The sequence below is a fragment of the Podarcis vaucheri genome (assembly GCF_965113315.1).
Source record: "Podarcis vaucheri genome assembly, chromosome: 5".
Classification (NCBI taxonomy): Eukaryota; Metazoa; Chordata; class Lepidosauria; order Squamata; family Lacertidae; genus Podarcis; species Podarcis vaucheri.
In genome coordinates, this window is record NC_138763.1 from 85008270 (window position 1) to 85030292 (window position 22023).

The window sequence follows — 22023 nt, forward strand, 5'->3', positions numbered from 1 at the left end:
GGTGGCATGTAACAATAGAATCTGGGACAGCTTAGAAGCAGCCTTCAGTAGTTCAGCTTTCCCCATAGCTGCTTCCCCCCTTTCCCCCCTTAACTTGGTATGTTTTGGAAAGTATGAGAAAGCTGGAAAGGAGGGAAGCTGCCAGATGAGAGGGCTGGGGCCAAGCATTACAAGCCAAGGTGAAATGTCAAGAGGGGTTGTGCCTGGCTTGTAATGGTTAGGGGATTTCCAAACTGGGTGAATTCCTTGCTGTTCTCGCCCCACACCCCAATTCCGAAAGCTTTCTCCATCCTTGGATCTGTGTCCTAGAAGATTATCTACAGCTGGCTTTGAATTTACAAATAGCTGCATCAGTCTGAAGGCGGAATTTCAGCGGTGAATCGGGGTCTTGCTTAAGACTTGGATCCAAAGTCTGTCTCCCTCTCCCTCTCTGCCCCTGCAAGCTGCTTATGAAGGAAAATGAATATTTAAGTAGCTAACAATCCCGCGCTTCATCCTTTTGTTACTTGGAATTTGCTTTGAAGTTAAAAGGAATGTTGGCATCGTCTTACCGAGTGTTGCTTCTTGCCGTCTGGACTCGCCTTGGAAGTTAACACTCATGTTGGACAGCAATCTGTTGACTCGCTGGTAAGTTTAGATGGAAAACGGACGCTGATGAAAAACCCATCCTTCTCTCCTATGCACAAAAATGGTACAAAAATCACAGGCACTACGTAAGGCCTCAACGCGACCCTTCTCACATTAAGAAAGGTAAAGAATAGAAAGAGCAATAAAGGTAAAGGTAAAGGTACCCCTGCCCGAACGGGCCAGTCTTGACAGACTCTGGGGTTTGTGCGCCCATCTCACTCAAGAAAGAGCAATAGCAGCAAACAAATAAGCAAAGTTATGAGAGAAGAGGAAATTTCAGAACTACGAATCTGCCTATTCTTCATTACTGTTTCTCAGTTAAAAGTTAACTAGAATAAAAAGAACAAAAACCCTGGGCCTTATCTGCACTATACATTTAAAGCCAGAACACTTTAAACACCCACGATTTCCCCAAAGCATCCTGGGAATTGTAGTTTGGTAAGGGACGTGGGTGGCGCTGTGGGTTAAACCACAGAGCCTAGGACTTGCTGATCGGAAGGTCGGCGGTTCGAATCCCCGTGACGGGGTGAGCTTCCGTTGCTCAGTCCCTGCTCCTGCCAACCTAGCAGTTCGAAAGCACGTCAAAGTGCAAGTAGATAAATAGGTACTGCTCCGGCAGGAAGGTAAACGGCATTTCCGTGCATTGCTCTGGTTCACCAGAAGCGGCTTAGTCATGCTGGCCGCATGACCCGGAAGCTGTCCGCTGGCTCCCTCCGCCAATAAAGCGAGGTGAGCAATGCAACCCCAGAGTTGGTCACAACTGGACCTAATAGTCAGGGGTCCCTTTACCTTTACCTAAGGGTGCTGAGAGTTGACAGGGGAGCCCTATTCTCCTACAGATGAACCAGTAGTGGAAGGACTTTCAGGGTACCTCTGGTGAGATACCAAAGAACTTGAGACTTCCTCATAACAGAGCCCCGGAGATAGTGAACTGTTCCACTTGACCTTAAAAAGCAAACAGTTTTGATAGCGCTTAGTACATTTTTAACCACCAGTTAATAAACGCATTAATAAAATTCTGATCCCAAGCAGAAGTTTATTTCCTAACAATTTAAATGCTAATACTTGCATGCCGATATTCAAGTATAAAACCTGAAACCATTTAGATGTTAATTAATGCACAACACCCATCCTATTTGTTGGCAATTCTCAGAAAACCTATTCCAATACTCAGGTTGTAATCTTTTTGTGGAGAGGATTCACTACATTAATACATAATCAAATGGTTGAATCCTTGCCTTTAAGGCAAAACTCTCCTGAATATTCATTGTGGGCCTGGGAATAGTGCCTCTATAACAGACAGCATTTTTGTACAGATGAGTGTTCCCTATCAGCTTGCATATGTCTGTGGGAGGACACCCCAATAATTATCTCCCTCATAATGAAATTATTCCAGTACATGTAGCTTGTAAGTTACATAGGCATGTGATTTTGTAACAACCATAAGGCAAAATCTCAGGTGTAAAACTAGCTTTGAAAAGCAAGGACAAGAGCCCAAGTTTTGAAATATTGCACTGAAGTTATTACAATATAAAGCATTCTTAGCCACAGTTGCCTAATCCTTCTGTACACCCACTTACACTGCAGATGTGGGCTAAAACTGGATCATGTGGTTTGCAAAAATTTAACTACCAGTTTGGGGTGTGGGTGGGTATGATTTTAGGCTTCTAAAACCCGTCCCTAGTCACTGTGTGACAGCAGCATTTGAGAAAGCATTGTGTGATAAATGTATTATACGTTACATATTTCCTTAGAATTGTTATGAATCAGTAGCTCATGGTGTGTGTGTGTGTGTGTGTGTGTGTGTGTGTGTGTGTGTTTTGAAGCTCACATAATTGTTATCAAGCATCATTATTGAGACTGCAACATGTCATGTCATACATATACAATATTTTTATAAATTAATTTAACATCAGCATTAACAGGCACTAGAACAAAATATTACAAACGCATTACTATCCAAAGAGTTTGTCATGATTAACATTATTACTGCCAATGCTGAAGGAATTAATAATGATTGCATTTATTATAAAGTGATACTGATGTAAGGGGGGAAATGTTTGTCCTAATTAAATTTTGGAAATCACTTTAGGGCTCTTCTAAAATGTGGTTGCTCAGTTTTATAGTAATTAATTCTGTGTGAAAAGTAGCTGGAGGGTTTTTTATGATGTCGATAAGACTATGGTTCACTATAAAGGTGTATTTCTCTCATGGTGATCACTGGGAACTGTTTGACATCTGTCAACCTGTAATGTGTGAGTGTGTAACAGGTGCCCAAATTGTATGAGCTATGGGTGTGATTTTTACTCATATTTCTACTTGAAATTTGAGAGAGAGAGAGAGATGGTTTCGGTCTGTCTTGAGGGACAATGGAATGTCCCTCAAGACATTCAAGACATTTCAGTGTGAAATCAAACTGCTGTGTTAGCAAGTTTGGTCAGTGTGTATGGAGGCCCTGGGCTGCTTCGATGACAAGACCCTCACTGATGTGGGCCAAAGGAAAGCAGAGCAATACATGTGACACCAGGTTGGCTGCAGCAGTTGCTGGAAGATGTACAAAGCAACATCCAACAATTTTAGGGACTCTGCTCCAGAATTGGTTAGAATTAACCCCTTAGTCTTTTCTTCCCCCAAAGATATCCCACAATGCACCAGTTAGGATCTGAGCACTGGCGGAGAAAGGGGGTGGTGGGGGCGGTCCGCCCTGGATGTTATCCCTGAGGGGGGATGACATTGCCATGGGCGGCGCCCCTCTGGGATGCTCACCACTGCCGCACCCCCCCGGGACACTCGGTGGTGGGGCACCCCCGTGGATGGCTAGTCCTGCCCCCCAGTGCACAGCATGTGTGCCGCTCCAGGTGCCAGAGCAGCTAGCTCCGCCTCTGGATCAGTTTTCCTTCTTCTTGGTGGGCTACCTTCCCATGTTGACAAGCCCCACCTGCCCTTCACTTCCGTCTACAGCACATAGGTGGACAAACTACCTTCAAATGGTTTGTCTCGAGAACCAATCTGGACCCAGTGATCATGATCTGAAGCCCTTCTTCATGTGCCTCCTCCACAAGAGGTCTGGAGGGTGGCAACATGAGAATGGGCCTGTTCCACAGCAGCTCCCCAGGGAGGCCTGCCTGGCACCTTCATTTGGCACCCTTAGGCACCAGGTGAAATTGTTCCTTTTCAACCAGGCCTTTGACTGATTAACACTCTATGTCCTTTTAATTTTTTTTTGGGGGGGGTATTGTTTTATTTTTGTTTTTATTATGCATTTTGTGCTTCATTTTGTATTTTCATGTTGTGAACCTCCCTGAGCTCTTCGGGTGAAGGGTGATATAAAAATGAAGCAAACAAACAAATAAATAAATACAGTGGTACCTCTGGTTAAGAACTTAATTCATTCTGGAGGTCTGTTCTTAACCTGAAACTGTTCTTAACCTGAGGTACCACTTTAGCTAATTGGGCCTCCTGCTGCCACCGTGCCACAGCCGCACGATTTCTGCTCTCATCCTGAAGCAAAGTTCTTAACCCGAGGTTCTATTTCTGGGTTAGTGGAGTCTGTAACCTGAAGCATCTGTAACCTGAGGTACCACTGTACAAGGAAGGAGCTGAAGTGCTGAAAGCAAAAGGCACTACAGTAGGGTAGCCATATTTCAAAAAGTGAAAATCCAGAGCTTTTTTTGCAAAATCTCAAAACTAAACCCGAAAATTCCACCCGCACATCATTTTCGGCAAACCAATCCCGGAAATTCCGGATTTATAGCGGACCTACACTACAGTGTTGACAAGGCCAGAGGCTTCCTATTGACTGCCAATTCCTGTCTGATCTCCTGAATCTGAAAAGAGTCCTGAAGTCTGAGTTCCCAGTTTGGTCATCAGGCAAATTCTCATGCTCAGGCTGCGATATTTCTGGATGAGACCCTGGAGCCTCTGACATTTAAGGTCAATTAAAGGGAAAATAAATAAATAAATAAAGTGATACGGGTGTGTCTGGAAAAAGTTTGTATTTGTCCATTGTGAACGCAGCAACATGCGATCTCAAGGGAAATACCTCATTTTGCAGTGGAGAGAAATACATTAATTGCTTGGTTGTGGTGTTTTATACTGCCTTAGTCATAAGTCTTAACTCTCCATTAAACCGTATTTCCCCACACACCCCGAATTGAATAATATATTTAATAAAGACCCTTCAAGAGCCTCCAAGTTAAGGGAAAGTGTTGTCTCCCAGGAAAGGGAGAGAGATGGTAAACAGCTGAATTTCTGGGATACTTTATTACATGCTCGTTTGTCTGTGTGGTGGGCACGTGATGAACCGAAATGACTGGTTTCCCTGCAGAATGTACCACTGGGGATAGCATAATGCATGGAATGGCTCACGGTTTGTGTGTCTGATGGTAAAAATCAATGGTCTTCCTCATTGAAAGGTGCCCTCGGGGGGCAAGAGGCAGTGAATAGCTGATTAGTTTGTGTGCGCATGCTGGCAGATGATAAAGCAGCGCTGAAATCGGTCGTATGCCATAATAAAGTACCCGGCCCCATCTTTAAAGCTAGCGTGGACTTATGTCTCAGGGGAATATGCCTCCATTAACCAAAACCATGCAGTAACTCATCTTTAACCACAGTAAGAAAATGCCAGATAGCAGCGACTAATAATGATCTACTGGAGCAGAGACACACAGAGAGGGAGACCAATCTGGATTGTGAGGCTTATTTCAGATCTGTGTTTGCATTTATTTATTTAATAGGTTTTCTTTCTTTTTCTTTCCCCCCCTTCTCTCCCACCTTGAAAGCCCCTAAGGGGCTCTCGAGGCAACTTTCAAACAATTAAAACAAGCTCTGCAAAAACAACAACAGTAATTTAACTGCATCCTAAGGATGTCTACTCAGACAGAAATCCCTCTATGCTCTGTGGGATTTATAGTGCAATCCTATAACTGTATACTTAGAGAAACAAGCCCTGCTGAGTGCAGTGGACTTACTCACAGGGAACATTGTATAGGATTACTACCTTGCTATCTAGTACGTGTGTTTGGGTTTGGAGCCCAAACCAGTTAAAGCACAGATTAAACCCAGTCCATAGTTTTATTAAGGTAGTCTGACTAAAGAACAGACAAGGGGCACTTAATCAATATTAGGGGTCTGTAGAGACCACAGTATTCACTTGGTACATGGAGTGTTTGCATGGGTCTCAGTCTGTTTCAGATCCACTCTATATTGTTCTGATTCAGTTCCTTATTTGGGTACAAATCTGATCTTAATGGCTATAATGTTTGTTCTTTTCATGTTAGTGGATGAAATTTGCAGGCAAAGGAGACCCTCCTGCGTAGATTAAACCTATTAAATTCCAGGCAGATCCATTAAGGGATTTTTGGGCAGGGAACCTTTCAAATATTTTTTTTAAAAAAACAAAAAGTCTTTAACTTTTATTTTTTTTGCCAGAATTGAATGCAGATTGCAGGCATCACCACTCCTTTAAGACAATAGAGCCTGCCAAATGTCAGAAGTCTAGCCACAGCAGTTCTGCAAGGACAGACTTTACCATTTTGGGGTGGGAAAATAAAAATCATATTCCCCCCCTAGGTATTTTTTTTTAAATTCCTCTTCCCATTGGCAGTCCATAATCCCCATTAAACACCTTTAGGGTCAAGACGAATACGTTCCTCTTCAAACAGGCCTTTGGCTGACTAACACCCTATATACTTTTAAATGTGTTTGTGGGAGGGGGGGTTATTGGTTTGTTTTTCTTCTTCTTTTTATTATGCATTTTATGTTTTTTATCTTGTGTTTTTATTTTGTGAACCGCCGTGAAATCTATGGTTAGAGGGCAGTATACAAATTGAATAAATAATAAAAATAATATGAATATGAACCTTTCAAATATGCAAGTAAGCTCCTGTCCAAGCAAGTCCTTGGATACTTGGTAGATGGAGATAGATCCAGTGAGTGCAATCTCATCCCTACTCCGCCACATGTTCATTTGTACCCTTGATGACCAACTAACAGGGGCACAGACAGGAGCAGGCACCAATATTTTTGGGATTCATTCTGACCATTTTGCATATTTGGATGGTATCAAATTGTGACTCTTAGAATTGTAGAGTTGGAAGGGACCATGAGGGTCATCTGGTCCAACCCCCTGCAATGCAGGGATCTCAACTAGATCAGCCATGGCAGATGGCCACCCAACCTCTGCTTTAAAACCTCCAAGGAAGGAGAGTCCACCACCTTCTGAGGGAGTCCATCCCACTGTCAAACAGCTCTTACCATCAGAAAGTTCTTCCTGATGTTTAGTTGGAATTGACTTTCTTGTAACTTGAAGCCATTGGTTCAAGTCCTATCCTCTGGAGCAGGAGAAAAACAAGCTCGCTCCATCCTCCATGTGACAGCCCTTTAGATATTTGAAGGTGGCTGTCATGTCTCCTCTCAGTCTCCTCTTTTCCAGCCTAAACGTACCCAGCTCCCTCAACCGTTCCTCATAAGGCTTGGTTTCCAGAACCTTGGTCATCTTGGTCACCCTCCTCTGTACAGGTTCCATCCAGCTTGTCCACATCCTTCACAAACTGTGGTACCCAGAACTGGACACAGTACTCCAAGTGTGATGCACTGATGGAGGGGTCTTTAATTCATTGGGACCTTCTGTCAGTAGGACAATGACAGAGCTCCCCCCACCCTGCACTACATCTTGTGATGTTCCAAAGCGTTCCCCAACCCTCTGGAGCAGAGTGTGGGATGCATGGGGGATGGGGCTTCCAATGGGAAGAGGAATTGGCGAAGAATTGCCTCTCTCCTTGTTCCGCCCACAGAAGGATTACAAAGCCTTCCTCTAGTCTCTAAATATCTAATACATCTTTTGATATCTAATGACACTTGATCTCAATATTAGTACACGGCTCTAATTCCACGTTTAATATTTGGCTGTCAAAGTTTCATAGCAATTTGATACTTGACACACTTTTAACCAGCAGCACTCAAGTGTCAGATACAGAAGTCAGTTATCAGACGTCAATCGAAGATTTGGTGTCTATTTAGGATTTGTTATTTGATAATATTTGATGGTTGACACGCTATGGTATTTGTTATTTGTCTGCAACTGACTGCTGGCACGAAGCAATGTTCCTTATCTGATAGCTGAGAGGAAATTACGATACTGTTTAACTGGTGGAACAATCATACCATTGGAAAATGAAGGATCTGAATGTTCTCAAGCCCTGCAAGGCGCATGTTGGCAGGGCAGGAAGGAAGAAGCAGCAGCATTTTCTCATGCCCACCCCCAATCTGGGTCTTCTTCCAGTTACCATTTTATATTTTCTGTTTTCAGTGGGAGGCAAAATACATATGCCAGCTCCAGGAATTTAATATGCCCCTGCTCCCTATTGCGTGCCCAGGCAGAGACCCCCCAACCCCAGGCGACACCTGGGTGGAATAATGACATGTGACAATGTGTTATGGGATTAAAATTGGCCACAACTTTATTAAACTTTCAGATGTAGGAAGACCTTGGTTTAGGGATTGGGCATTTATCCCTCCCGGGGAACTGGGGCATATCAGGGTTAACCAACCTGTCTCCATCCCCTTTTATGCTTAAAGAGCGGGTCTTACCCTTACCTGGTCCGCTCCCCTGGCTCTGCCTCCCCAGTCATGATTGGTTATTTGAACTGAGGTTTGGCGGGAACCTCAAGGTTCGTGACTTGGGGAGGTGGTCCAGGAGCGCTCTGTTGGGAATCACGTAGGATTGGGGGTGCTGTGCACGGGCACACAAAGGGCACACACGGGCACACACATCTCCGTTTGATGTGGAGAGCGGTCATTTCAGGATTGTGTTGGGAGAATTTGTCATGGTTTGGATGTAAACTTTCCCCCAAACTTTGCCTGGGATGCCTCCTATCTGACCTTGGCACACCCACCTTTCTTGTCTACTGGCATCAGAGCTCTGCCATTGGTAAGGTAAAAGCTATGGAGGCATTCATAGCAGCTGCAAAAGATCTTGCAAGGTCAATTCTTCCTGCCCAAGGCTGGACCACCATCTCCATCTTTGGAGAGGGAGTTTTGAAAACTCCTTTGACCACTGCGACAACTTAGGATTTCTGCCTTAGTGGACCAATTAGTTTTCTGACCCTTGATCATCTTGGTTGCCCTCCTCTGCCCATGTTCCAGCTCATCAACACCCTTCTTAAATTGTGATGCCCAGAATTGGACACAGTATTTGACCAAGGCAGAACAGAGTGGTACTATTACTTCCCTTGATCTGGACACTATACTTTTTCAAGTTGCCTTAAGTCGTTTAATTATTAAGATGCTATTCTACTGGGGTTTTCCAGATTAATATTTCAATTGTTTTGGTTTCAAATTTGTATATATATTCAAAACTGCAAAACCACTTGGATATCTATTAAAAGGTGAGGCATAACTGTTAAATGGAAAATAATAATATTAGTACCTGGTAGTGTTTGTATATTGCATGCAATGGCACTGAATATTGACAGCTTATGATATCTTACACTGGACTTTCTGCAAATCTACATAAAGTTCAGAGAGGCAATAAGTCAAAATTATTCAAATTTGAGGGGAGGGCTGTCGTGCTTCAGACTAAAATGCCTTTTTTAGATGACAAAACTGGAAATTAATTTTGAATACTGGTGAATGTTGTTTGAAGATGGTGATCCTCCTGGAATCAGCCAGTCAAGTAATTGTTTCACCTTGATTCCAAGGAAAGGCAGCTGTACCAGGAGCAGGTAACCAGCTTTTCATAGATGGTGTTGGGAACCAATTATCACCCAGATTTTCTCAACTTCCACTTTTGCATGAAGTCAAAATCCAAACTGTAAATAGATTCTTAAGTTCTGAGTAAAAAGCACAGGATTTTAAAATAAGTTTTAGCCTTTCTTATTTGCCAGTCTGACAGCGCACAAAGCTTGGCTACAAGATTTGAGTCTTAGCCTTAAAAAAGAAAAAAAGGGGAATTTGTAACACTCAAATGCCAACGTTGAGGTCATCTATTAAAGGCAGAACTGAGCCAGGATTTTGTGTGTGTGTGTGTGTGTGATTTGCTTCACATTTAGAGATCAAAGTAGGAATGCTTGAGGAATTTGTTCATTGCCGAGTCTGAGCTAAACTGACCTGATCTACCCCTCCTAAATTAATGTATGGATCACAGTGCTGCGGTCCATGGGATTTTGCATCTCTCTGAATTTTGCACTTCTCTGAATTATCACAATGCATATAACATACAGTGGTGCCTCGCAAGACGAAATTAATCCGTTCTGCGAGTCTCTTCGTCTTGCGGTTTTTTCGTCTTGCGAAGCACGGCTATTAGCGGCTTAGCGGCTATTAGCGGCTTAGCGGCTTAGCGGCTATTAACGGCTTAACGGCTTAGCGGCTTTAAGAAAAAGGAAACAAACTCGCAAGAACTCGCAAGACGTTTCATCTTGCAAAGCAAGCCCATAGGGAAATTCGTCTTGCGAAGCGACTCAAAAAACGCAAAACCCTTTCGTCTAGCGCGTTTTTCGTCTTGCGGGGCACCACTGTACAAGTTTTAGGTAATATACATTTAGGAACAGGGCCAATGAGTGCAGGGAAGCTGGAAGAAACTACTGGGGCCCGATGATCTGAAAGCGAGCCCGAGGCCTGACTTATCTTGCATTTATGTCATTCGTAACAATATATATATATATATTCCATATTCAACACACACACACACAATTCTGAATAGCGGCTTGCGAACTTGTGCTGCAAACCAGAACTTTTCCAAATATTTTCGGAGCTATGCAAACATTCGCTTCTGTGCTTTGACAGTATGGCAGCACAGTCTCCTCTTATTATGTGTAGCCACATTTGCATGTTTTTGTAAGTGAACGCTGTGCCAACACAACACGGTGTTATATGCATGAAAATATTTTTAGCTAGTCCGCCCGCCCTTGCTGAGGGATCCTGAACAACTTTTTTCGTCATGTCTTGAACCTGCTCTTGGCGTCCCTGTTTAGAAATGTATACTGTGAGGGAAAATACATCTCAAAATGCACATTTTCTGAGAAATGTGTCCAAAACTATGTATTTTTCAAATAATATTTTGTATTAGTTTTCAATTACAGTCCAATAATAGCCTAATCATTACAATACCAATTTATAATACAATTCTTAATACCAAATGTTCAAATACGAAATATATAATTTAGATAAAGTGGCATGTTAGATTCGATGGTTTGATTATTTTATTTAAATCTTACAAAATCTTATTAATTTCCATTACATTCTAGTCATAATAATAATAAACAACTGCGATATTAATAACTTCTATTCGTGACAACACATTAAATGATTTATAAAACTACAAGTGAGGAACTCAAACTATATCCTTGTTCTTCCTGTGTGTGGCAATTATTCTGTCTGTGGTGTCTCCTTCTAACAGGATGCAATGGACTTAACAATGAACACATGCAGAACTGACTTGGACTGCAGTGAAACCATTCCACCTATTCCTAGACCAAAATAGGTGAGAAACCCTTCTTGTGTCCACTTCCCTCCTCCATTGGGGCTGCTGTCATTCATGTGAGACATGATCACATGACCCGGTCTGCGCTTGCAGACTTTCCATGCACTACAAATATGATGTAGCCCCTTCCCACTAGGAACAGGATACCAGGATATCTCCACTATCCCTTGATTTAGGGAGTCATCAGTACATCAGATGGGGATGTGGGTGGCGCTGCGGTCTAAACCACTGAGGCTCTTGGGCTTGCCAATCAGAAGGTTGGCGGTTAGAATCCCCATGAAGGAGTGAGCTCCCATTGTTCTGTCACAGCCTAGCAGTTTGAAAGCATATCAGTGTGAGTAGATAAATAGGTACCACTGCAGTGGGAAGGTAAACAGCTTTTCCATGTGCTCTGGCTTCCGTCACGGTGTTTTGTTGCACCAGAAACGGTTTAGTCCTGCTGCCCACATGACCTAGAAAGCTGTCTGTGGACAAATGCCGGCTCCCTCAGCCTGAAAGCGAGATGAGCGCTGCAACCCCATAGTTGCCTTTGACTGGACCTAACCGTCCAGGGGTCCTTTACCTTTACCTTACATCAGCAGCCACTACAAGAACCCCTTCCCTAATCTCAGACCTCCTTGCATGTCCAGCAATGAACACCCCTTATGAGGAGGAAAGGAATGAAGACAATTGACATGCTGGATAGGTTTGGGAGCACGGGGACAAAGAAATGAATGTTGCAGGCCCAAAGGGGAGTCACACCTACTACAACTGCTGCACACACCTTCCTGCACACCTGGGCTTTTTGCTAGTAATAGCAGCCGTAACCATGGGCCCTCATCTAAGCCATCCTGATGCCCAGAGGGAGCAAATGAATGAATGAATGAGATCTCCTCTGGCACAACTCCAGACTCCTTGTGGAAATTAACTGGCTTCACAAAGGCATTATGAATAATTGAACGTCAAGGCAGCCTCTTCCCTCTGAAAACAATAAGGTAAGGCTGAGGCATTTGTAGGGCAGCGTGGAAAACATACTGCAGTCTCTCCCATGCTGTTTCCAGGATGAGCATAAATAAGGAATATTGGCTGCCAAGGCTCACAGTCTCCTACACTTGTGCAGCAGAAACATTCGGGGTGGGGTGGGGGGGAATGAAATCCCCTCCCTATGTTAAATTCATGCATAATTACTAGGAAAGCTTCTCTTTCTCTCTCTCTTTCTTTTTAAAACTGCATTTCAGAGGAGCATTTTGACCAAATATAATATTGGAGCCCATCTTTATCAAACATTCATGTGTTGTGTGAGAGATAAAAACAGGAATCCATAATTCATATGGCAGAGTGTATTACCAAGTGCGAATGAGAGGCTGAATTTAAATGAGGGAGGCCTGAACAATATATTTCTGGGAGGCATCATCTTCAATCATCTGCATTATCCACCAGATTTTTTTTCCAGAATAGTAAATCTCTCTCTCTCTCTCTCTCTCTCTCTCTATATATATATATATATATGCAGGTTTTGGTGTCTTCGGGTGTCTTCCCGTGTAAGAGTCGGGGTGTCTGTGCGACGTTTCGATGAGGTCTCACTCGTCATCTTCAGGCTGGTGCTTTCGGCTTCTTGTTACTGGAACAGAGCAGAATCTGGTGTTTGAGTTCCTATAAATACTGTTGAGGGGTGTGGTGTATAGCCTCCAACGTTCTGGGCAGAGAGGAAGTTCCTAGATTAGTGTGCCTTTTCTTCTTTTGTTCCTTAATTACTTGAGGGATATCTTGAGTGATTTCATGAGTGATATTCTGAATACCACTGGGTGGGTCATTAAGTGTAGATTAGTTGCTAAAGCTTTTGTGTCTTGACCTCTTGAGCTTGTGAAGAGTTTTTCTGAGAAGATGGCTGTGCTGCATTTAGTTGTGCTCTGGCTTGGCTTCGTGTATAGGGGCGAGCTGTGGTTTTGTGCCTTGTGCCAGCCAGATCTGTGTAGGGATTGCAGGGGGGTGCAGCATCCGGAGGTGCCACTATAGTTTGGCTACTGGATGGAGTCTGTAATATGTCTGTGGAGAGGGTCTGGGTTTGGGTCTGGTGTGGTTGATTGGTGACGGCGTTCTGTGTGCCTCTGGTTCTGGTGTCGGTTTTTTTGTGGGGAGGGCTAATTTCCAGATGTCTGGCAGGCGGGACGTGTCGTCACGCTTGTTCATGTTGTGAGGGTGTTTCTCTATCTCGATGGCTTCCATGATTATTCTCTTGTGGTGATGTTCCATGTTAAAGAGCAATTTGGAATCTGCAAAATTAATTTCGTGTCCTGTTTCTTTCATGTGTTGGAAAAGAGAGGAAGTTTTTTCTTCTTTTTTGACGGCATTCTTGTGTTCTGCGATACGTGCATTTATTCGTCTGTTTGTTTGTCCAATGTACGTGGCTGGGCAGACTTTGCAGGGTATTTCATAGACCCCTTGGTTTTCCAGCTGGATTTTGTCTTTTGGGTTTCTGAGGATATTGGCTATTTTTTGGTTGGTGCAGAAGGCTGTTTTGATATTGTGTTTATGGAGGATTTTGCTGATTTTGTCTGTAGTGCCCTTGATATAAGGAAGGAGGGCCATGCCATTGTTTTCTTCTGTGTCTTGGTTTTTGGGGGGTGTTTCTTTTTGGATTAGCTTCGTAACCCTGTTTTTCTGGTATCCATTGGCGATTAACACATTTGAGAGATTCTGTAACTCAGTTGTCAAGTGGTCTTTGTCAGCCAGGCGTTTGGTTCTGGAGATGAGAGTCTTGGCTACGGAGTTTATTTGTGCAGGGTGGTGGTGTGATTGTGCATGTAAGTAGCGGTTGGTGTGTGTTTTTTTCCGGTAGATAGTGTGTCCTAGGGAGCCATCAGGTTTTTTGTAGATTAGGACGTCAAGAAAGGGGAGTTGGTTGTTGTCTTCTATTTCCATAGTGAATTGCATTTTGGGGTGTAGGCTGTTGAGATGTGTGAGGAAGCTATCTAGTTTTTCTTTCCCGTGTGGCCAAATTACAAAGGTGTCGTCAACATATCTGAGCCAAAGTTTGGGTTTGTGTTCTGACTTGTCTAAAGCATTGGTTTCAAAGTGTTCCATGTACAAATTTGCGATGACCGGTGAGAGGGGTGATCCCATAGGTGCTCCTTCTATCTGTTTGTATCTTTGTCCATTGTGGATGAAGTACGTGTTGGTTAGGCAGTGGTTGGTCAGGTCCAGGATGTATTTGGGGGGGTTGTATTTGTTTTGAATGGCTGTCAAGGCTTCATTAATGGGCACTTGAGTGAAGAGAGATACAACATCGAAGCTCACAAGTAGGTCATCGGGATGTAGGTATTGCTTCTTTATTGTTTCTATGAACTGGAAGGAGTTAGTAACGTGTGAAGCGATGGATTCTGCATAGGGCTGAAGTTGCTTAGCGAGAAATTTAGCGAGATTTTGTAGAGGTGAGCCTATGGAGCTGACTATTGGTCTGAGTGGTGTTCCTTCTTTGTGTATCTTGGGGAGACCGTAGAGTTTGGGGCATCTGGAAGATTTTTGGAAGCCAGAGCACAACTAAATGCAGCACAGCCATCTTCTCAGAAAAACTCTTCACAAGCTCAAGAGGTCAAGACACAAAAGCTTTAGCAACTAATCTACACTTAATGACCCACCCAGTGGTATTCAGAATATCACTCATGAAATCACTCAAGATATCCCTCAAGTAATTAAGGAACAAAAGAAGAAAAGGCACACTAATCTAGGAACTTCCTCTCTGCCCAGAACGTTGGAGGCTATACACCACACCCCTCAACAGTATTTATAGGAACTCAAACACCAGATTCTGCTCTGTTCCAGTAACAAGAAGCCGAAAGCACCAGCCTGAAGATGACGAGTGAGACCTCGTCGAAACGTCGCACAGACACCCCGACTCTTACTCGGGAAGACACCCGAAGACACCAAAACCTGCATTCCTGTACCCGTGAAAATCTACGAAAGCATATATATATATATATATATATATATATATATATATATATGGATGGGTTAGTGAGAGTGTGTATGTAAATACGCATACACAGGCATAAACATGCACCCAGAAACAAGACACACCCAAAGGTAGACCACCCTGCAATTCAATCACAAAGACATATATTAAAGACATGGACACACACACACACACACACACAGAGAGAGAGAGAGAGAGAGAGAGAGAGAGAGAGATGCCAACATGATTTTCTTGGCCCAGGGCATTATATTTACAGTGGGCCCTCTTCCCCACTTGCAAAAGAGACTGGTTTGCATAAAAATTGCATATGCTCTCTGTCATATGCAAATGTCTGTCCCCTTTTGCAGATGGAGTAGAGTCCCCCAAAATAAATCAATGGCCACACACACATGTAATAAGACACATACAATGTGAGCAGCTGAAGCTTTTCTCATTATTGATTTACATGCTAGAAATGGCTTAACCTGTTGAATTTTTGCCAGGCGGCACCAGAGCCTTGCTCTTCCCCAGTGCCAACCCTGAACCACGCAAAGGACACACTTCCCACGAGTTGTCAATCCGTTTTGTCGCTGTAGGTCTTTTCATCGATTGATCTCAAGCTGCGGCAATACTTCCTTCTAAACCAAGAGCAGGCGCTGAAGAAGGGCTCAAAAGAGATTTTCAGATTTACATCAGCCCTGCTCAGACGATTGTGCATGGATAAAGTCGAGATTTAAATTGTTGAAAGCAAGTGGTCCACTTGCTGCAGTCATTTATTAATATTGAATAATAATTACAGCAACGTTACTGGCATAGGCCAAATAAATCCCCTTTTGCTTGGAAGCTTTGACATGAATATGCCCATTTAAGTCTTTATACCAGCAGCAACAAGCCACTCCTAAGAGAACACTCCTATTTTGCATTGGCATGCTGGCTTGGGCCAATGGGAATTGTCGTCTAAGACATCCAAAGGTTGACAAAAGCTGATCTAGTCCAGTACCCTGTGTCCAAAAGTGACCTAGAAAGTGCTTCCTGAAAGTCTCTATGAAGGCAACCATCTCCACCCTCCAGCACCTGGTATTTAGAGGGAGGTTTTGTCCCGCTATCCTTCTTTCTAATAGTGAATGCAAAAGGTCAAGTGCCTGAGCTCCTCTCCCTTAAATATCTGGTTTCTCTTTCTCCTTCCCCTGCCTTTTGTACCCCTTTCCCTTTCCTAGCCATCTTATCTTTGTTTAGAATGTGTGTGTGCCAAGATTGCTGTCCGCAACAGAATAATGGTACGGAATCTACTCCTTGATGTGCTTTGCTATACTATATTCTTATTCTTATTCCTACAACTCCAGCTGCTACGACATTACGCACTGTGCAAAGTGCCATGTGGCTCTCAGTGCCGAAAGGCTGCCCAGCCACAACAGACTTGGATTTCTAGGCCAAGCATAAAGCTACGAAAACATTTGGGTTTGGAGTGTCCGTTCTTCTGCTGTGGCCTTAATGAGAGCAGCACGCAGTGCTGGTGCTCCATTATATATTCCATCTGCATCTATGCTGGCTTATTGAAGCCTAATAAACCTTCCCCTCCTACATAATTACTTTTGAAATTCAATGTTGTGTTGCCCCAGTCCACACCCTTCTCCCCGTTACACTCTTGCACACACATTTCCCCCCTTTTGTAATTAAAATGGAAAAATCTGTGCATTAGTTTTCTTTACACATTATACAATAACAGAGAAATTAATTAAGAGGTCTATATTTCTATTTCAAGGTTCAAATGTTTTCAATGAGTAGAACGTGCTCTGGAAAATCTGCAGCATCAGCTGAGCCGCTTGCTTTCCAAATGCAATCAGCAAGCCCTCTTTCCCCCTTGATTACTGTAAGTGGATGTGATTCGCCAACAGATCCTGAAGTTCAGCAGAGCTCCAAACCAAAGTCATCTTTGGACATCAGCTACTGGCCATCTCTGGCTTCCTGGGAATCTAGTCAGGGTGATTTACATCAGTGGTGCCATGCACTTATACTTCCATGTTTATTTGCGACTATGAGTTTTGGTGCATGATTAATACTCACCATAATACGTTAAGTACCATGATCCTCTGCAAAAGCAGTCATGCAATGCCTCCAAAGGAATAGTGGTACCTCAGGTTACATACACCTCAGGTTACATACGCTTCAGGTTACAGACTCCGCTAACCCATAAATAGTGCTTCAGGTTAAGAACTTTGCTTCAGGATGAGAACAGAAATTGTGCTCCGGCAGTGCAGCGGCAGCAGGAGGCCCCATTAGCTAAAGTGGTGCTTCAGGTTAAGAACCATTTCAGGTTAAGAAGAGACCTCCAGAATGAATTAAGCACTTAACCCGAGGTACCACTGTAGTTGTGTGTGTGTGTGTGCTCCCTGTTCTTTCATTTGAAGATGAGCCACCTAACATCACAGTAGCATCAGGTGATTGGCAGGGGTGGTGAGTGATGATGCTCAGGACCAGCCTTCTTGATGGATTCTATTCCCCACCCCCTGAAAGAACTAGGAAGAGGAGTGGGTTAGGTCAAAATTGGATTGCCTGAGAAATAAATCCTGATCCAGGTGACGCTCTGAATGTATGGGGGCTAAAAATGGGGAAAGACAAGCCCCCCGTCCCCATGACCCCTTGCATGCCAGCTCTGGGAGGGAATATCTGGAGAGGGATGCCTTGTCAGGACTCCTGATGGCAGGGAGGTTTCTAAAGGTGTTTAGCTGAATGTGCTAAGGATTCCCTTTCAGACCTTCTCCCGGGACACGAGATATGAAACAGGGGCTTGTGTGTACCACTCTCCCCCCTCTATTCACTTTGAACACCGGAGGAGGGCTATTATAGATGCTCACTAGGGATCACCTTGCCAACAAAGGCCCATATAGTTAAAGCTATGGTTTTCCCAATAGTGATGTATGGAAGAGAGAGCTGGACCATAAAGAAGGCTGATCACCGAAGAATTGATGCTTTTGGATTATGGTGCTGGAGGAGACTCTTGAGAGTCCCATGGACTGCGAAAAGACCAAACCTATCCATTCTGAAGGAAATCAGCCCTGAGTGCTCACTGGAAGGACAGATCGTGAAGCTGAGGCTCCAATACTTTGGCCACTTCATGAGAAGAGAAGACTCCCTGGAAAAAACCCTGATGTTGGGAAAGATTGAGGGCACAAGAAAAAGGGGATGACAGAGGACGAGATGGTTGGACAGTGTTCTTGAAGCTACCAGCATGAGTTTGACCAAACTGCAGGAGGCAGTGGAAGACAGGAGTGCCTGGCGTGCTCTGGTCCATGGGGTCACGAAGAGTCAGACATGACTAAATGACTAAACAACAAAGGGATCAGAGATAATGCAGTACATTGATATTTATTAAAAATCTCAAGAGAGGCCATGCTTTGTTTTCTTTTCCACACTGAGGCATCAGGCACAGTTTGGCTGTTCCCATGAACAGGTCAGATGTGGATTTAGGAGAGCATGACCGGTTCAGTTGCACTGGGCGTGGAGCCTCAGGGACCCCACTTATGATATAGAGTAGAAAGCAAGAGGCGATGGGGCGAGCGCCAAATTTTGGCATCACACACGGCTATAATCTGCCCCATTCCCCAGCACTTTAAGGCTTTATACCTTTTCCACTGGGTACAAGCCCTGGAGAGGAGGGGACTTAGGTGGCTGCGGGGAGCAGGGGACTTTGGGCAACTGATTTTCATGGAGTTCCTATGCTCACAAGGCCTGGCACATAAGGAGATTGTGTTTTTGCTAACTCCATCTTTGAACTGCGTGATTACAGAACAGCAATGCTTCTGTGGCACCACCATTCCCTATGGAAGAGGAATTGACTGCATTAAGTGCAGGACTGGAATCGTTTTCCTTCTGGATTGTCTTGGTAGGGGTGTTGTTGGGGAACTGGGAAGGCAATGGCGTTTTCAGACCTGTGTATTTCTCAAGTCTGCCCACGGCATGCCTCCAGTCTGCCCTCCGCTGCACAAAGTCCAGGGTCAGTAGTGCAAAGGCCATGGATGTCAGAAAGGGAGACCCGATGTTTCCTAGGGGTCCTGGCTGCAGGGTTAGTGGCAGACCAGCCCCTCTGGTCTGCCACTACCTTACTCTCCCCATCTACAAGTGCAGACAGTAATGTGTCCTACCTCACTGTGCCCTTGTTACATGTGAATTGCTTTGAACTCTCTCTAGATGGTGTCATCATTATGTACAGAAAATGCTAAAGCTGCTCTAGGAATAAATAATTTTGGGGGGGAGGGGGAAACAGCGTTAACAACACCAGTCGCTAGAAAAAGACAGGTGTGCCAAACTCCTGATTGCCCATTTGCATTTCCTCTAATAATGACAATAAATTTATTTTTCATCTGCTGTTGGGGGGTGGGGGGTGGAAACGGGCTCTTTAAAAGACTAATCACTTTCAGACACTCTATGGCAAACAGCAAGATTCGCACAGAATCCTTTTACAGCATTACTCCTGACAGCTTACAACCCAGACTATTAAACATTCATCAATAAAAATTTAACATCCCATCTTCTCTTTGATATCCTCAACTGCTCGCTACGGAAGACAACAAGGCTTTCCACGGCTCAGTGTGATGGCAGGACATCAAAGCAGCCTCCGCAGCTAGCCCACTTCGAACTGTTTCGTGTGTTTAGAAAGTGGAGTTGTCACTTGGGATCACAGAGAGTAACGCAAAAGCTTTTGCGCCGGCTCGTCTGTATCTATAATCCATCATCCCAAGGCATCTGGCGTGCCCATATTGTGCCTGTGCTGTGACTTGCAAAACTTGTTTCTCGTGATAACCATCCTCCAGTCAGTCTTGCAGCAGCAGGGGGGAAATAAACGAGCCGGGCTCCTCTCCCACCTGCCCGCCTTCTTAAGGGTTAAGAGCAGGACGAGAAGCGATGCTGAAACACAGGAGCGCTGGTGAAAATGGCAACGCACAAAGTGATGTCATTACACTGGGTGGCTTCTGACTGCTGCTCCACGTCATTGATTGCTGCTGGGAGAGAGGAGCAAAGTGTTCGATTTGTTTGTGTACTTCAAAGATTACTATACTTGCTGGATAGCTCAGTTAGTTAGAGTGTGGTGCTGATAATGCCAAGGTTGCAGGTTTCATCCCTGTATGAGACAGCTGCATATTCTCACTTTGCAGAGGGGTGGACTAGATGATCCTCCGGATTCCTTCCAACTCAACAATTCTACGATTCTATTATCCTTCTTTCATCTGTGCACATGCACAATATTTTTTTCCAAATGAGATTCCCCCCCCCCCAAGTGAGACCTGTAGGTATAGGGTGGTATACAAATTTAGCCAATATACTCCAAATGAACAACTGTGCCAGCATATTTTTATATTTTTATATCTAGCATCTGAGAATAGGTCTACTATTTCAGGTAGGTTGGGTGATGGTGAGGCTTAGGTTGACCTGGCCTCTGAGGAACTTGTAATCCAGATCTCCCCCTCTGTTGTTTGCTGATCAGAAGGTTGGCAGTTAGTATCCCCATGATGGAGTGAGCTCCCATTGTTCTGTCACAGCTCCTGCCAACCTAGCAGTTTGAAAGCATATCAGTGCGAGTAGATAAATAGGTACCACTGTGGCGGGAAGGTAAACAGCTTTTCCGTGTGCTCTGGCTTCCGTCATGGTGTTTTGTTGCGCCAGAAGCGGTTTAGTCCTGCTGCTCACATGACCCAGGGAGCGGACAAACGTCAGCTCCCTCAGCCTGAAAGCGCGATGAGCACTGCAATCCTATAGTTCCCTTTGACTGGACTTAACTGTCCAGGGGTACTTTACCTTATTTCAGTGAATAGATGTGCAGCCCATCTACAAGTAGACCTGGTATCCAGATGATACATGGCCACCAACCATTGAAATCTTCAGTTCTTTCCCCAACACCTTTCATCTTCTGCAGCCCTTCTGCTGTTACAATCATTTCCGCAGCAACCCCTCCTTCCAACAGCACTGCATTTCCCTAAAACAACAACAGCAACACTCCATCAATACACCAGATAACTATAGTGGAGTATATTTCAGCATTGAAATGTATAACAGTACTCGGACTACCCCTCTTCCCCCAGCAAAATAGGTATAACAGCAAACCTGGGGTTGTTCTGCAGGGCTCTCATCTCTAAGCCATAGTTCCACCTCCTGTGTTATGGGTAAAATAAGAATGAACTTTAGCTCTCTTGGCACTGAAGGAAGAAGATACTCAAATCCTGTCTGAAATCACCCCAGGCTTCAATAATCAACCAGGCCTCAAAACTGTCCAAAACTCCTTTTGTCTTCTAAAAATCCAAAACAGCTTTTCTCTGCTCTTCTCTGCTTTTCTCACAAGATGCTGTGGCAAAAGGCAAAATGTTACTTTTAAAGGCTAATGAATAGGCTCTGTTCATAGCAGGCCTGAGAAATGAATCTTATCTCATTCAGTTGCAACATCTTGGACATGCTGAACCACCAGGGCTCCTCGACCCACCCCCTCGGCTTCTCATTCGCCCTTTCCTGGGAAGGGCGCCAAGAGTCCAAGAGTCCCAAGACAGCTTTCTGTTCATGCTCAGAGGAACTCAGAGGGAGGAGAAAGGGGGAGGGAACTGGAAAGGGATATATATGCTTGTGCACATGTCTGTGAACTTCGTGCATGCTTTTTGTGACTTATCACACTTGCTCCTTCTACCAGTTCATGGATGGTAGAAATAAAACCTTTTTCTCCAAAACTATTCCTTGAGTGTCTGTTGACTCCCACTTCCCTTTCCCAGGCGCAATATTTTTCCCACCCGAGGGCAAAGCCTCATAAGGCTACAGCACTGGTAGGGCAATTGTGAAAATGTTTTCCTATTGGCTCTTTCCTTTCCTTTTGTCTTCCTACTGGCTCATCACTCCAGGAGATTTTCTGGTCAGGAAACTGGCCTGGTTTATATATTAAAATTTGCGTGGATTTAATTCCAACCCCTACTGGGTCCAGGAATTTAGGGGAGTGTGGTACCCACAA

General features: G+C 44.2%; 1 long non-coding RNA gene across 2 annotated transcripts in view; it reads right to left on the bottom strand.

Annotated features, from left to right (window-relative positions):
* LOC309533639 overlaps positions 1-21588 on the bottom strand; it is a 45954-nt gene extending 24366 nt beyond the window's left edge. For both annotated transcript variants that reach the window (XR_014220367.1, XR_014220368.1), the window contains exons 1-3: positions 21138-21588; positions 20832-21009; positions 552-676 (exon numbers count right to left, since the gene is read on the bottom strand). This is a non-coding gene — a long non-coding RNA (uncharacterized lncRNA). The remainder of the gene's footprint in view (positions 1-551; positions 677-20831; positions 21010-21137) is intronic.
* Positions 21589-22023: the final 435 nt, after the last annotated feature.